Source organism: Xiphias gladius, unplaced genomic scaffold (genome assembly GCF_016859285.1).
Source record: "Xiphias gladius isolate SHS-SW01 ecotype Sanya breed wild unplaced genomic scaffold, ASM1685928v1 HiC_scaffold_1392, whole genome shotgun sequence".
In the NCBI taxonomy this organism is placed as follows: Eukaryota; Metazoa; Chordata; class Actinopteri; order Istiophoriformes; family Xiphiidae; genus Xiphias; species Xiphias gladius.
In genome coordinates this window covers 33,950-42,576 of record NW_024401714.1, presented here as the reverse complement: position 1 = coordinate 42,576, position 8,627 = coordinate 33,950, and positions in this window count along the sequence as shown.

The following is an 8,627-nucleotide window of genomic DNA, read 5'->3' as shown; positions in this document are numbered from 1 at the left end:
CCAACAAAAAGCTGAGGAATATGAAGGAAAACATGGTTATTTAGAACTCTATGTGAATACTTTCTAAAATGACATCTTTTGTCTTTTTATACTTACTTTGGCTAAGAATGAGACCTTTTAAAAGCTCTGTGTAGATAAACTCTCTATTTCATGTAGAAGGTGATTCAAACAAATGACTTGCTCCCAATGATTGAAAGGTAGCAGAAAAGCAAGGAATACATCACGTTGTGTGGTTTCATGTAAAGACTGACTATTGACAACAGTGTATGTTACAGAGAAGAACAGTTTGAAATCAGGGTTGAATTAAGTTGTGTTTCCCTACTAGTTGGCTGTGCAAACACCTCACACATGTTCACAACCAACAAAAAGCTGAGGAATATGAAGGAAAACATGGTTATTTAGAACTCTAAGTGAATACTTTCTAAAATGACATCTTTTGTCTATTTATACTTGCTTTGGCTAAGAATGAGACCTTTTAAATGCTCTGTGTAGATAAACTCTCTATTTCATGTAGAAGGTGATTCAAACAAATGACTTGCTCCCAATGATTGAAAGGTAGCAGAATATGAAGGAAACCATCACGTTGTATGCTTTCATGTAAAGACTGACTCATGACACCAGTGTATCCTACAGAGAAGAACAGTTTGAAATCAGTGTTGAATTAAGTTGTGTTTCCCTACTAGTTGGCTGTGCAAACACCTTACACATGTTCAAAGAACAGTTTGAAATCAGTTTTGAATTAAGTTGTGTTTCCCTACTAGTTGGCTGTGCAAACACCTCACACATGTTCACAACCAACAAAAACCTGAGGAATATGAAGGAAAACATGTTTATTTAGAACTCTATGTGAATACTTTCTAAAATGACATCTTTTGTCTATTTATACTTGCTTTGGCTAAGAATGAGACCTTTTAAATGCTCTGTGTAGATAAACTCTCTATTTCATGTAGAAGGTGATTCAAACAAATGACTTGCTCCCAATGATTGAAAGGTAGCAGAATATGAAGGAATACATCACGTTGTGTGGTTTCATGTAAAGACTGACTATTGACAACAGTGTATGTTACAGAGAAGAACAGTTTGAAATCAGTGTTGAATTAAGTTGTGTTTCCCTACTAGTTGGCTGTGCAAACACCTTACACATGTTCACAACCAACAAAAGCTGAGGAATATGAAGGAAAACATGGTTATTTAGAACTCTATTTGAATACTTTCTAAAACGACATCTTTTGTCTTTTTATACATACTTTGGCTAAGAATGAGACCTTTTAAACGCTCTGTGTAGATAAACTCTCTATTTCATGTAGAAGGTAATTCAAACAAATGACTTGCTCACAATGATTGAAAGGTAGCAGAAAAGCAAGGAATACATCACGTTGTGTGGTTTCATGTAAAGACTGACTATTGACAACAGTGTATGTTACAGAGAAGAACAGTTTGAAATCAGTGTTGAATTAAGTTGTGTTTCCCTACTAGTTGGCTGTGCAAACACCTCACACATGTTCACAACCTACAAAAAGCTGAGGAAATTGAAGGAAAAACATGGTTATTCAGAACCCTATGTGAATACTTTCTAAAATGACATCTTGTGTCTATTTTAACTTACTTTGGCTAAGAATGACACCTTTTAAAAGCTCTGTGTAGATAAACTCTCTATTTCATGTAGAAGGTGATTCAAACAAATGACTTGCTCCCAATGATTGAAAGGTAGCAGAATATGAAGGAATACATCACGTTGTGTGGTTTCATGTAAAGACTGACTCATGACACCAGTGTATGTTACAGAGATTTGAAATCAGTGTTGAATTAAGTTGTGTTTCCCTACTAGTTGGCTTTGCAAACACCTTACACATGTTCAAAGAACAGTTTGAAATCAGTGTTCAATTAAGTTGTGTTTCCCTACTAGTTGGCTGTGCAAACACCTTACACAAGTTCAAAACCAACAAAAAGCTGAGGAATATGAAGGAAAACGTGGTTATTTAGAACTCTAAGTGAATACTTTCTAAAATGACATCTTTTGTCTATTTATACTTACTTTGGCTAAGAATGAGACCTTTTAAATGCTCTGTGTAGATAAACTCTCTATTTCATGTAGAAGGTGATTCAAACAAATGACTTGCTCAAAATGATTGAAAGGTAGATGAATATGAAGGAAAACATCACGTTGTATGCTTTCATGTAAAGACTGACTCATGACACCAGTGTATCCTACAGAGAAGAACAGTTTGAAATCAGTGTTGAATTAAGTTGTGTTTTCCTGCTAGTTGGCTTTGCCAAATCCTTATACATGTTCACAACCAACAAAAAGCTGAGGAATATGAAGGACAATATGGTTATTTAGAACTCTATGTGAATACTTTCTAAAATGACATCTTTTGTCTTTTTATACTTACTTTGGCTAAGAATGAGACCTTTTAAAAGCTCTGTGTAGATAAACTCTCTATTTCATGTAGAAGGTGATTCAAACAAATGACTTGCTCCCAATGATTGAAAGGTAGCAGAATATGAAGGAAAACATCACGTTGTATGCTTTCATGTAAAGACTGACTCATGACACCAGTGTATCCTACAGAGAAGAACAGTTTGAAATCAGTGTTGAATTAAGTTGTGTTTCCCTACTAGTTGGCTGTGCAAACACCTCACACATGTTCACAACCAACAAAAACCTGAGGAATATGAAGGAAAACATGGTTATTTAGAACTCTATGTGAATACTTTCTAAAATGACATCTTTTGTCTATTTATACTTACTTTGGCTAAGAATGAGACCTTTTAAACCATCTGTGTAGATAAACTCTCTATTTCATGTAGAAGGTGATTCAAACAAATGACTTGCTCACAATGATTGAAAGGTAGCAGAAAAGCAAGGAATACATCACATTGTGTAGTTTAATGTAAAGACTGACTCATGACACCAGTGTATGTTACAGAGATTTGAAATCAGTGTTGAATTAAGTTGTGTTTCCCTACTACTTGGCTGTGCAAACACCTTACACATGTTCAAAGAACAGTTTGAAATCAGTGTTCAATTAAGTTGTGTTTCCCTACTAGTTGGCTGTGCAAACACCTCACACATGTTCACAACCAACAAAAACCTGAGGAATATGAAGGAAAACATGGTTATTTAGAACTCTATGTGAATACTTTCTAAAATGACATCTTTTGTCTTTTTATACTTACTTTGGCTAAGAATGAGACCTTTTAAAAGCTCTGTGTAGATAAACTCTCTATTTCATGTAGAAGGTAATTCAAACAAATGACTTGCTCCCAATGATTGAAAGGTAGCAGAAAAGCAAGGAATACATCACGTTGTGTGGTTTCATGTAAAGACTGACTATTGACAACAGTGTATGTTACAGAGAAGAACAGTTTGAAATCAGTGTTGAATTAAGTTGTGTTTCCCTACTAGTTGGCTGTGCAAACACCTCACACATGTTCACAACCAACAAAAAGCTGAGGAATATGAAGGAAAACATGGTTATTTAGAACTCTATGTGAATACTTTCTAAAATGACATCTTTTGTCTTTTTATACTTACTAAAAGCTCTGTGTAGATAAACTCTCTATTTCATGTAGAAGGTGATTCAAACAAATGACTTGCTCCCAATGATTGAAAGGTAGCAGAAAAGCAAGGAATACATCACGTTGTGTGGTTTCATGTAAAGACTGACTATTGACAACAGTGTATGTTACAGAGAAGAACAGTTTGAAATCAGGGTTGAATTAAGTTGTGTTTCCCTACTAGTTGGCTGTGCAAACACCTCACACATGTTCACAACCAACAAAAAGCTGAGGAATATGAAGGAAAAGATGGTTATTTAGAACTCTATGTGAATACTTTCTAAAATGACATCTTTTGTCTATTTATACTTACTTTGGCTAAGAATGAGACCTTTTTAAACCCTCTGTTAGATAAACTCTCTATTTCATGTAGAAGGTGATTCAAACAAATGACTTGCTCAAAATGATTGAAAGGTAGAAGAATATGAAGGAAAACATCACGTTGTATGCTTTCATGTAAAGACTGACTCATGACACCAGTGTATCCTACAGAGAAGAACAGTTTGAAATCAGTGTTGAATTAAGTTGTGTTTTCCTGCTAGTTGGCTTTGCCAAATCCTTATACATGTTCACAACCAACAAAAAGCTGAGGAATATGAAGGAAAACATGGTTATTTAGAACTCTAAGTGAATACTTTCTAAAATGACATCTTTTGTCTATTTATACTTGCTTTGGCTAAGAATGAGACCTTTTAAATTCTCTGTGTAGATAAACTCTCTATTTCATGTAGAAGGTGATTCAAACAAATGACTTGCTCCCAATGATTGAAAGGTAGCAGAATATGAAGGAATACATCACGTTGTGTGGTTTCATGTAAAGACTGACTATTGACAACAGTGTATGTTACAGAGAAGAACAGTTTGAAATCAGTGTTGAATTAAGTTGTGTTTCCCTACTAGTTGGCTGTGCAAACACCTCACACATGTTCACAACCTACAAAAAGCTGAGGAAATTGAAGGAAAAACATGGTTATTCAGAACCCTATGTGAATACTTTCTAAACTGACATCTTGTGTCTATTTTAACTTACTTTGGCTAAGAATGACACCTTTTAAAAGCTCTGTGTAGATAAACTCTCTATTTCATGTAGAAGGTGATTCAAACAAATGACTTGCTCACAATGATTGAAAGGTAGCAGAATATGAAGGAATACATTGCCTTGTGTGGTTTCATGTAAAGATTGACTCAAGACACCAGTGTATGTTACAGAGATTTGAAATCAGTGTTGAATTAAGTTGTGTTTCCCTACTAGTTGGCTGTGCAAACATCTTACACATGTTCAAAGAACAGTTTGAAATCAGTGTTCAATTAAGTTGTGTTTCCCTACTAGTTGGCTGTGCAAACACCTTACACAAGTTCACAACCAACAAAAAGCTGAGGAATATGAAGGAAAACGTGGTTATTTAGAACTCTAAGTGAATACTTTCTAAAATGACATCTTTTGTCTATTTATACTTACTTTGGCTAAGAATGAGACCTTTTAAATGCTCTGTGTAGATAAACTCTCTATTTCATGTAGAAGGTAATTCAAACAAATGACTTGCTCAAAATGATTGAAAGGTAGAAGAATATGAAGGAAAACATCACGTTGTATGCTTTCATGTAAAGACTGACTCATGACACCAGTGTATCCTACAGAGAAGAACAGTTTGAAATCAGTGTTGAATTAAGTTGTGTTTTCCTGCTAGTTGGCTGTGCCAAATCCTTATACATGTTCACAACCAACAAAAAGCTGAGGAATATGAAGGAAAACATGGTTATTTAGAACTCTATGTGAATACTTTCTAAAATGACATCTTTTGTCTTTTTATACTTACTTTGGCTAAGAATGAGACCTTTTAAACCCTCTGTGTAGATAAACTCTCTATTTCATGTAGAAGGTGATTCAAACAAATGACTTGCTCCCAATGATTGAAAGGTAGCAGAATATGAAGGAAACCATCACGTTGTATGCTTTCATGTAAAGACTGACTCATGACACCAGTGTATCCTACAGAGAAGAACAGTTTGAAATCAGTGTTGAATTAAGTTGTGTTTCCCTACTAGTTGGCTGTGCAAACACCTCACACATGTTCACAACCAACAAAAAGCCGAGGAATATGAAGGAAAACATGGTTATTTAGAACTCTATGTGAATACTTTCTAAAATGACATCTTTTGTCAATTTTACTTACTTTGGCTAAGAATGAGACCTTTTTAAACCCTCTGTTAGATAAACTCTCTATTTCATGTAGAAGGTGATTCAAACAAATGACTTGCTCACAATGATTGAAAGGTAGCAGAAAAGGCAAGGAATACATCACATTGTGTAGTTTAATGTAAAGACTGACTCATGACACCAGTGTATGTTACAGAGATTTGAAATCAGTGTTGAATTAAGTTGTGTTTCCCTACTAGTTGGCTGTGCAAACACCTTACACATGTTCAAAGAACAGTTTGAAATCAGTTTTGAATTAAGTTGTGTTTCCCTACTAGTTGGCTGTGCAAACACCTCACACATGTTCACAACCAACAAAAACCTGAGGAATATGAAGGAAAACATGGTTATTTAGAACTCTATGTGAATACTTTCTAAAATGACATCTTTTGTCTATTTATACGCTTTGGCTAGAATGAGACCTTTAAATGCTCTGTGTAGATAAACTCTCTATTTCATGTAGAAGGTGATTCAAACAAATGACTTGCTCCCAATGATTGAAAGGTAGCAGAATATGAAGGAATACATCACGTTGTGTGGTTTCATGTAAAGACTGACTATTGACAACAGTGTATGTTACAGAGAAGAACAGTTTGAAATCAGTGTTGAATTAAGTTGTGTTTCTACTAGTTGGCTGTGCAAACACCTCACACATGTTCACAACCTACAAAAAGCTGAGGAAATTGAAGGAAAAACATGGTTATTCAGAACCCTATGTGAATACTTTCTAAACTGACATCTTGTGTCTATTTTAACTTACTTTGGCTAAGAATGACACCTTTTAAAAAGCTCTGTGTAGATAAACTCTCTATTTCATGTAGAAGGTGATTCAAACAAATGACTTGCTCACAATGATTGAAAGGTAGCAGAATATGAAGGAATACATTGCCTTGTGTGTGGTTTCATGTAAAGACTGACTAAGACACCAGTGTATGTTACAGAGGTTATTATTTGAAATCAGTGTTGAATTGTTGTGTTTCCTACTAGTTGGCTGTGCAAACATCTTACACATGTTCAAAGAACAGTTTGAAATCAGTGTTGAATTAAGTTGTGTTTCTACTGGTTGGCTGTGCAAACACCTCACACATGTTCAAACCAACAAAAGGCTGAGGAATATGAAGGAAAACATGGTTATTTAGAACTCTAGGTGAATACTTTCTAAATGACATCTTTTGTCTATTTATACTTACTTTGGCTAAGAATGAGACCTTTTAAATGCTCTGTGTAGATAAACTCTATTTCATGTAGAAGGTGATTCAAAATAAATGACTTGCTCAGATTGAAAAGGTAGCAGAATATGAAGGAATACATCACGTTGTATGCTTTCATGTAAAGACTGACTCATGACACCAGTGTCCTACAGAGAAGAACAGTTTGAAATCAGTGTTGAATTAGTTGTGTGTTTTCCTGCTAGTTGGCTGTGCAAACACCTTACACATGTTCAAAGAACAGTTTGAAATCAGTTTGAATTAGAAGTTGTGTTCCCACCTATTTGAAACAACTGCAAATACCTCTGCACATATTAACAACCAACAAAGCCTGAGGAATATGAAGGAAAAACATGGTTATTTAGAACTCTATGTGAATACTTTCTAAATGACATCTTTTGTCTTTATCTATACTTACTTTGGCTAAGAATCAGAGACCTTTTAGAACCCTCTGTTAGAGGGGATAAACTCTCTATTTCATGTAAAGGTGATTCAAACAAATTGACTTAACTCTGTGATTGAAAGGTAGCAGAAAAACAAGGAATACTTAATCAATTTGTATGCTGGTTTCATGTAAAGACTGACTATGACACACCAGTGTATCCTACAGAGAAGAAATATTTGAAATCTGTGTTGAATTAAGTTGTGTTTCCCACTAGTTGGCTGTGCAAACACCTCACACATGTTCACAACCAACAAAAAGCCGAGGAATATGAAGGAAAACATGGTTTATTTAGAACTCTATGTGAATACTTTCTAAAAAATGACAGCATCTTTGTCATGCTTTTATACTTACTTTGGCTAAGAATGAGACCTTTTAAAACCTCTGTTGTAGGATAAACTCTCTATTTCATGTAGGAAAGGTGATTCAAAACAAATGACTTGCTCACAATGAATTGAAAAAGTAGCAGAAAAGGCAAGGAATACATTGCCTTGTGTGTAACTTTAATGTAAAGATGGACTCATGACACCAGTGTATGTTACAAAAGAAGAGTTTGAAATCAGTGTTGAATTGCTAAGGTGGCAACCCTACTAGTTGGCTGTGTAAACGACACACACATGTTCAAAGAACAGTTTGAAATCAGTTTTGAATTAAGTTGTGTGTTTCCCTTACTAGTTGGCTGTGCAAACACCTCACACATGTTCACCAACCAACAAAGCTGAGAATATGAAGAGCTTGTGATTTGTAGAACTACTGTGAATACTTTCTGACTGACATCTTGTGTCTATTTTATACATGAGAAAACTGTATTTACTCAGAAAACAATTAACTGCATTAGAATGTATGATATCGCTACATTAAAAGCTGCATTAAACATGTAAAAATACTCACAAACAAACTTAAAAAGTGTTAAGAAAAAAATTAAGAAAATCATTCTGGTAACGATAGTAATTGTGTTGCTGACTACAAATGAAATTCTTGTTTCAGACATGATCACATCTCTGCACAAGGGGTGAGAGAGTTGACTCTTAAGAGTTAAAAGTTTACACGCAAATATTTTTCTCTGTTTGCTGCTTTATCCTTCATGAAACATCCAACACTGTTTTGGTAAATGCTTTGTGACTTATTTAGAAGAAATTTTGAGAATTCATTTCATATTTGTTAAGGAAGCTGCCTCTTGCAGCCATTTGATGGCCTTCATGTCTAATGCAGCTTTATT